The sequence below is a fragment of the Podarcis melisellensis genome (genome assembly GCF_964234715.1).
Source record: "Podarcis melisellensis genome assembly, chromosome: 13".
NCBI lineage: Eukaryota > Metazoa > Chordata > Lepidosauria > Squamata > Lacertidae > Podarcis > Podarcis melisellensis.
Genome location: NC_138545.1, coordinates 33,660,549 through 33,668,486, shown reverse-complemented (window position 1 = coordinate 33,668,486; position 7,938 = coordinate 33,660,549). Strand labels below are relative to the sequence as shown.

General features: G+C 45.1%; 1 protein-coding gene and 1 long non-coding RNA gene across 2 annotated transcripts in view; one reads left to right on the top strand and one right to left on the bottom strand.

The window, feature by feature from the left end:
• The window catches only part of SKAP1 (src kinase associated phosphoprotein 1), a 338,051-nt gene extending 333,454 nt beyond the window's left edge, over window positions 1-4,597 (top strand). The window contains exon 14 of the mRNA XM_081885658.1: window positions 4,453-4,597. The gene's annotated coding sequence lies outside the window, so the exon portion shown is untranslated. The remainder of the gene's footprint in view (window positions 1-4,452) is intronic.
• On the bottom strand, window positions 1-5,071 carry LOC309355141. The gene is made up of 3 exons (XR_014162420.1): window positions 4,961-5,071; window positions 1,512-1,636; window positions 1-84 (listed from the first exon to the last, which is right to left on the bottom strand). It is a non-coding gene; the product is annotated as an uncharacterized lncRNA (long non-coding RNA).
• Window positions 5,072-7,938: the final 2,867 nt, after the last annotated feature.

The following is a 7,938-nucleotide window of genomic DNA, read 5'->3' as shown; positions in this document are numbered from 1 at the left end:
GTAATCACATGTGTTAATGACCAAGGTCTTACCTCTTCTACTTGATGTTCTAACATCCTACATCCACATCCCAGAGGGACGCATCTGTGCAGGGAGAGAAAAGGATATCCAATAAACACTGAGTGCAAGTCAGCACTTTAAACCTCACCCCAGGTTGTTCCTTGACTGCTATAGTATTTGCACTCCATCAACCAAATTATTAAACAAATATCAGAGCCTGTTATAACACTCACTGGGAAGGAAATGGAGTATTTGGTGCAGAAGTCAGCTTCCTGAACCTTTCATATTTTTTTAAAAATAGAACAATGCTTCCAGTCCTTGTTGCTATACTGCAGAAGTACAGAAGTAAGAGGAAGGACATTCTGACCTCTGCCACAAGCTAGAGAACTAAGAGCCAGCAGATATTATCCAAGCACAATGGGAAGGTTGTCCTGGGATTCTGAGGATCAAGTCCCACTTGAATCACTGACTCACTGGGTGCCCTTAAATAAGTCACTATCTCAGTGTTGTCCCCTAGCCAGGTTATTGTATGTCAAAATACTGTTTTTAAGTACTTTATTCCTAAATCCATTAAGCACATACAGGAGGTTACCCCTGCCCTCAGTTCTGCCCAGTGATGTATTTTATAGGGTTTTTGAGAGAGTAACAATCAAAGTATTGGAAACACTTTACTACTCCAAAGCACAACCGTATTCAGCATTCCATTGCCAGTAAAACCATGGCTAGTTTTTCACACAGCAGTTTCATCACCTGGAATCACCTTCCTTGTGGGAAGATAACATGATAAATGCCAACTCTATTAGACTTTGTGGAGGTACTATCTTGGGAAATGGCAGGCAAGATGCCCTTAGCAAACCCCCTTCCTCCTCATTGCTGTGACCACTGCCCATTTGCTAGCTCTCTCCCTCTGGACCCAATCCATACAGCTTCCCAGAAGGAGATGGCAAGATGAGCAGAGGAGGCTAGTCCTGCTACTCCTTTTGCAGCTCAGTTGCTTTCAGTGAAAAGGCCGAAATAGCAGAGGGGTTGGTAGTGACCCTTTTTTGAGGCATGGATCTCAGCACATGCCTGAAATTACCAACCTTAAATACTGGCCCTACATAGACACAATTTTCAATAACCAAAGTAATGCAGATGGGGAGCTGGGAAGACTTGCTAAAGGGGAATCATTAGCTTCTCCCTTTCTATTGGACAAGAATGGGTAATTTAAGCAAACCACCAGTATCAGTTAGGCTAATCTGGCTTGCTATGGTTTCTGTAGCACTTTCATTGACTTGCAAAACACTCTACAACCCTTATCTGATTCTCACAACAGCCTTGTCAAGTTGGACAGCATTGATTCCATTTCCATCTCCAAAGATTCCCCAATCTGCTCTTTAAAATGCCATTAGGAGGGATATTGTGATGGACATGAATGTCAAGTATACAGAATGTTTCAAGTCTTTAAAGTACTTACTAGGAAACTCATTTGTATTTTTTTGCTGCAAGAGGCTATCTGAAAATTGTTTTACCTCAGGGTGGCAAACACATTCACCCCCTTTCCATTGAACAGGTTCCAAGTCCTCCAGAATTTAGGAACGGATCTGCAACCAAAGTTGAGGAACTAGAAGTATTCACTGGGCTGGATTTGAAAAACCTACAAAATCGAAACAAAAGGAGCTCTGAGGATCACAGGAAAAATGAGTATGATTTAGGTCTCAATTCAGCTATGACTCAAAAATATTCAATCCTGGAACCTGGGGAATACTGTGTCTGGGCACATGCAGAATGTTTCCCCCCACCTTTGACTTGCCACTGCCATGCCTAGGGCTCAAAATGACAGACACCTTCCCTACCTTTAAATAAACAGAAAGCTTCCTCTGTCTGTAAGGAAAATGTCATTAAAGAAGGATATTATCAGCAGGAGGCTGATGTGATGCTGCACAGTTGATTAACTAGTTGTTGGTTCCTTATTTGCTAGGAAGTTCAAAACACCCAGCTCAATCAGAAAACTTGTAACAACACACCATCTAAGGTTTTTATGTCCTTAAACCCCACAAATAAGCTTTCGTCTATCCTTGCTCAGGAGACTCTGCCTTTTGAGATCCACAGTTATTATTCCCTGCCCTCCTGTGGTGCAATGGGTCAGTGTGTCTGGCTGTTGGTGGTTTAGGCCTACTACCCAGTGAAGTGCCAACTTGTATGGCAGTGAACGCAGGGCTACATAGAGGGAAGAACACAGTAGGGGCATGGCAAGTATGCAGAAAATAGGGAGAGAGAGAAAGTCCAAAAATGGAAAGACCAAGGGAAGGAAAGCACAAGCCCTCAAGTGTCAGGTGTCACCTATGAATATCATCAGCAGGAAAGGGTAAACAGTTGAGAAACCACACACACACACACACACACACACACACACACACACACACACACACAGCAGTGTTTGGGGCTATAGCAGCCACCCCTGAACCTTCTGATAACACTATCCCAGCACTGTGTGGGACAGTCTGAGATGAGAACCAAGCTTAGGCAATGCACTTCCATTTTACTGCTCAAAAAAAATGCATACACATTCATATACTTCTTCCTCTTTTTGAACAGTAAGCCCAGGGTGTCTAAGTGCCAATACAAGTCCTCAAATCTGTTTATATGTGTTTTTGCTCACTCCAGTATCTTGGAAACAGAAGCTCAGTATGCAAATAACCTTTTAAAATTATTATTCAGGACCTGCCTCAGCAGCCCTTCCCTTTACCAGGACTTAGCCTCAGATTCCATTCCTAGTCTTGCAGAAACATGCAAGAATTCTAGCATGTGCATGATTCCAGGTCAGGGATCATGGCTTTTAAATAGGCTACAGCCCAAACACTTCCCTCTGTTCCTGGCCCATACATCTTTGACCTTTAACAGGTAGACAAGTCATACATAATCCCAATTTATTCCTATCAGGAATGTCTGGTAGTGGGTTTCCTGCATCGGGGGTGGGGGGGTTGACTAGATGACCTTTGAGGTGCCTTTCCAAGTTTGTGATTTGGTTACCATTAGAGAAAGCAGGTGCCACCAAGGCAATACCAGACCTCCCACAGGCAGTCAATAACATGGGGATTAACAGCACTGACTCAGCTTCATCACTAACCCTTATAGCAACCCCTTAATGCTGCAGGTGCTCTGCATCCTGGATGCACTACATAAGTACCAAGCATTAGTGTTATCCCATGCTGCAATCCTCAGCTACTAGAAGATAAAAGAAGAGCCTAATTGAGCCTGGTGCCTGCTGATTAGTCCATGTAGAGACATAAACCCGGCCTGCTTTTCTGTTGGGTGTCAAAATCCTCACTTCAGTTGCCTCAAGGTAGTAGCTACTCAGAATCTCTAACCATTAGTAGTGTTAGCTTTAAAAATAAATGAGCAGGACCAAGATTTTCTGGAGAGAAAATGTTGCATCCCCATGCAACTTCTCCCACAGACTTGACCCAAGAAGCACTTTCCTCCTGCTTCCTCCAATAATAGGTCTTCTCAGCCCCACAAGCAGGCAGGAGGAGGGAGGGCACAGGGGAAGTCGTGAGGGGGCAGGTCTAGTACAGTGGTACCTCGGGTTAAGTACTTAATTCGTTCCGGAGGTCCGTTCTTAACCTGAAACTGTTCTTAACCTGAAGCACCACTTTAGCTAATGGGGCCTCCTGCTGCTGCCACGCCGCTGGAGCACGATTTCTGTTCTCATCCTGAAGCAAAGTTCTTAACCTGAAGCACTATTTCTGGGTTAGCGGAGTATGTAACCTGAAGCGTACGTATCCTGAAGCGTATGTAACCCAAGGTACCACTATATATTCCTGTGTGTTTCAGTGCATCTGGTTTGCACACCATGCTTAAGAGCAGGGTGTGGGTGTGTGTAACACAAGCACTTTGCTAGTTTGCAGACAGGCAAGGGGAAACTATGCAGAAGTTATGAAATGCCAACAGGCCGATTACAGTAACGGGAGGGACAGGTGTCTCAGGAAATAACTCCAGGGGGTGGTGTCCAATGCTAACCTTACTCAGAGTAGGCCCATGGAAACCAATGCTACACTTTTGAACTCTCTACCTAGTGGCATCAGGCAGGCGCTTGTGTTCTGATATGTTTGTGAGTGCTTTGAGCGGTATTTAGTTTACTACTGTTTCTATTTTTATATTAGTTGTTTTTCCCCTCTTTGTAAGCCACCTCGAGGCCAGCGGGGGTATGAAAAATTATTTCATAAATTTTATGAAATAAGTAATAGGCATAAATAACAAGTTTCAATGGGTAGCCGCTGAGTAGATCTTAACTGAGCACGGCCCAAGATCTCCAGCCCTCTTAAGTTTACATCGGAAATTTACCAGGTGCTTAATTCAAGCATTCAAGTATCCCGACTGGCGGCTATTGTCCATGATCTAAAACAGATGCGTTTCCTAGCCCCGCTACCCTCAAGATCCTTACAGCTTGATCTGCCTATTTTCCTTCAGTCCGCTTATACCACCTTCCTCCCATAATGGAGCTGCAGGCAGTAGACACGGGATTCCGCCTGACCAGCCCCGACCTGCCTAGATGCATCGCGCGCCCTCGGGGGGCAACAGGACCGTCTGCCAGCAAAGCGCCCTGCCTGGCCAAGGTATGTTTGTCCTCCCGACTCTTCGCTGCTGCTTTACGCCACAGTCCTCCTCCCGACACCCCTGTCCACGCCAACATGCAGTCCTGTTTCTGTGCTTAACAGGCACCCCCGTTTCCACGCCCAGCCCATGCACACGATCCCAGCACCAGCCTAGGCGACCTACGACCGCCACCCGCGCCCCTCCTTTCTGCAATCGTTGCTCTGTACTTCCTTCATCGTGCCGAAGTCCTCTCCGTTAATTACCCCCCCCCATGTCTCACTTCCCACCCTCCCTCCTCGCTTATTGAACACTGCACGCTATCTCTTTTTAAAATAAAATGTTTAAAAAGGGCGCGGCTCTGGTGCCTCCTCGTCTTTCACACCTTCTCTCCAGCTGCACCCCGCTTTCCGCTTACTGTCTTGTTTTGTTTTCTTGCAACGACCCGCCTAAGCTGCTGTTGTTGCCGCGGCCCCTTTAAGAATGTCCGAGCCTGAGTGCTTCAGCTTTAAAAGGGGGTGGGATTTTCTTTCCCACGTGACCTTTTTTCTCGGCTGCGTGAGCCGTGCTGGCTGATGGGAAATGCAGTTTCGAACCGCAGCAAGAATTAATAGCCCGAAAGGACGATATTTCAGCTGTGCGTTCTGCTTAAAGACCGTGGTTTGCAATTTGCATCCTGTGCATCCTGTATAAATGCAAACGTGGGACACAGGTGGCGCTGTGGGTAAAAGCCTCAGCGCCTAGGGCTTGCCGATCGTCAGGTTGGCGGTTCGAATCCCCGCAGCGGGGTGCGCTCCCGTTGCTCGGTCCCAGCGCCTGCCAACCTAGCAGTTCGAAAGCACCTCCGGGTGCAAGTAGATAAATAGGGACCGCTTACCAGCGGGAAGGTAAACGGCGTTTCCGTGTGCGGCTCTGGCTCGCCAGAGCAGCGATGTCACGCTGGCCACGTGACCCGGAAGTGTCTCCGGACAGCGCTGGCCCCTGGCCTCTTAAGTGAGATGGGCGCACAACCCCAGAGTCTGGCAAGACTGGCCCGTACGGGCAGGGGTACCTTTACCTTTACCTTTATAAATGCAAACGTTTCCTCCGGATTAATTCATCCCAAACAAATGTAACTGCATGTTCTGATCGGTACCTTATTGCATAGCACTATCTTAAACATGCTTACTCGAAAGTAAATCCCGCTGAATTATATTGGATCGTCGGAGTGAGGGTTGTCTTGAAGAAGTTCTATTTAGAGTAGACCCATTGAAATTAATGACTTGGGGTTAATCATGTCTACTCTGAGTAGGATTAGATACAGCCCTGTTTCCTTTTAACTGACTTTTGCAACACAATCCTATGTATGTCTACTCGGAAGTAAGTTACTGGGTTCAATGGGCCTTCCTCCCTGTATGAGAATGCAGCCTTAAACATAATTAAGGTGGTGAAGTTATGCTGCAGTCTTTTGTGCTTACATAGTTCAAATTGCTTCTGAATAAACATGCATATGGTCAGTCTATTAGAACTCATGCAACACATGAATAGACACAGTGTGTGCTAGGGAAGAGACTGGATCCATTAGGCAGGGGAAAGGCTAGGCTGGAATTCTTCTGCCTGTGATTCTAACACTTCCTAGGGAAGCGTTCAAACTTTTCAATTCCCTCTAGCACACGTGTATATTCTGAAGTGGCAAAGTCCCAAACACGACAATTTCTTCCCTGAAGATTTAGATTATCACTAAGCTACTTTGAACACATTCCAAGTGAAAGGACACATTTCACTGAACCAAATAATGTCCCCAGATTTATTCTGTATTAAGAAGGTGCCTGTTGCTATGATGGGAGATTCAACACATGTTACATTTCTGTCACTGAGAGCTGAGTCATCCAGTGTCATGAATGGAAGAAAGGTTGCCTTCACTGAAGCCATGTCCTCAAGTTCAGTACTGTACTTTCCCACTAAGAATGAATAGCAATCATCCACATGAAGGACGAAAGAAGGGGTTGCAATAGGGACTGCCTTCAGGATAGGAGCTAAAATTTCCCTTGTTCCCCGTAACTCTAACCTACTTCTATTTCCACAGTCCCTTTCTGAGTTTGTTTCTTGGGGTGAAAACAGATGTAAAATTCCTTTTGAGGCTGCAGCCCTTGGAATGATCTCCACAAGACTGAGCTATCCTGTATAGATAGGATTGCGCTGTCAGTGGTACAGATGGCTTCAGATGTCACTTCCATGTGGCCTAAATACTTCACATCAAATGCTCTTTGAAAGACTAAGATTGCACATTTTCATTTGTCACACAAGTTTTAATTCCCCCAAATGCAAAAACATTAAGAATTTCAAGCCTCTATTCATCACTATATGTGCTAAGATTCTGTCCCTGATGCATTATGCTGCATCATTTATTGTAAGCCACTCAATCTCTCTTCTTGAGAAAAATAATTGAAATTTCGAAATCATAAAAGGATTGTGGGGGAAAGTCAGAATATATTGTTATGGACCATCCTATTCTGCTGTACAAATGAAGGTATATCCTAAGTTCTCCTAATATAGCCTTCAAGTTGATGGTTTAACAGCAGGTGTTGCTTTTCCGTCAGTGGCCTATCATGTTAGTTAGTTTGTTTTTAATCTAAAAGTCCATCTGGAAAGTACCTTAATCCAGGAGACAATGGTTGCTGGCACTGAGAAACAAGATACTGGATTTTATAGGCCTTTGGTCAGGTTTGATCCAGCAGAATGCTGCTTAAAGCCAGATCAGAAGATGCTTTGTCTTGGGGGCTGCTGTTGATTCTGAAGCTGCTGTTTTTACAGCTTGTGTGCCTACTTGCTTCCCACCTGTTCAACCTGTATATTTTAATCAGTAAACAGAGAAAGTCTTTAGTGCTGTCTTCCCCAGAGGAAATTGATCCTGCAAAGCTCCCCTGGGTGTGGGAATCAAATTTTATTCTGCTCACATTCATGTTGAGTCAAAAATAGCTCCTTCCTGTTATTTGGGATGTACATTACTGAGTATTGTAATCCACTTCAGCACACAAATTCAGAACAAAAAGAATTACAGTATGTTCCTGGGTATTGTCTGCCATGAGACTACAACTCCCAGGAGGCACAGCAACCTCCTGTTTGCGAGCGCCCATTCTTGGGTGCTAAGTGCTACAGGGGCGTAGTGTTGTTAGACTGAAAGTTAATGTCGAGTCAGATAGGTAGCAAAAGGAAAGCCTTTGGACAGTGTAGGAAGTCCAGAAACGAAACTTCTGGGTTCCTTTACCATGCCCCTCTTCGTGCCTATTCATTGGAAACAATGGAGAAACCCAGGATTTTTGCGCTGCTGTGATTGAATACCAGTGTGTCCACTAAAAAGGCAGCAGCCACAGCGACAAAAAT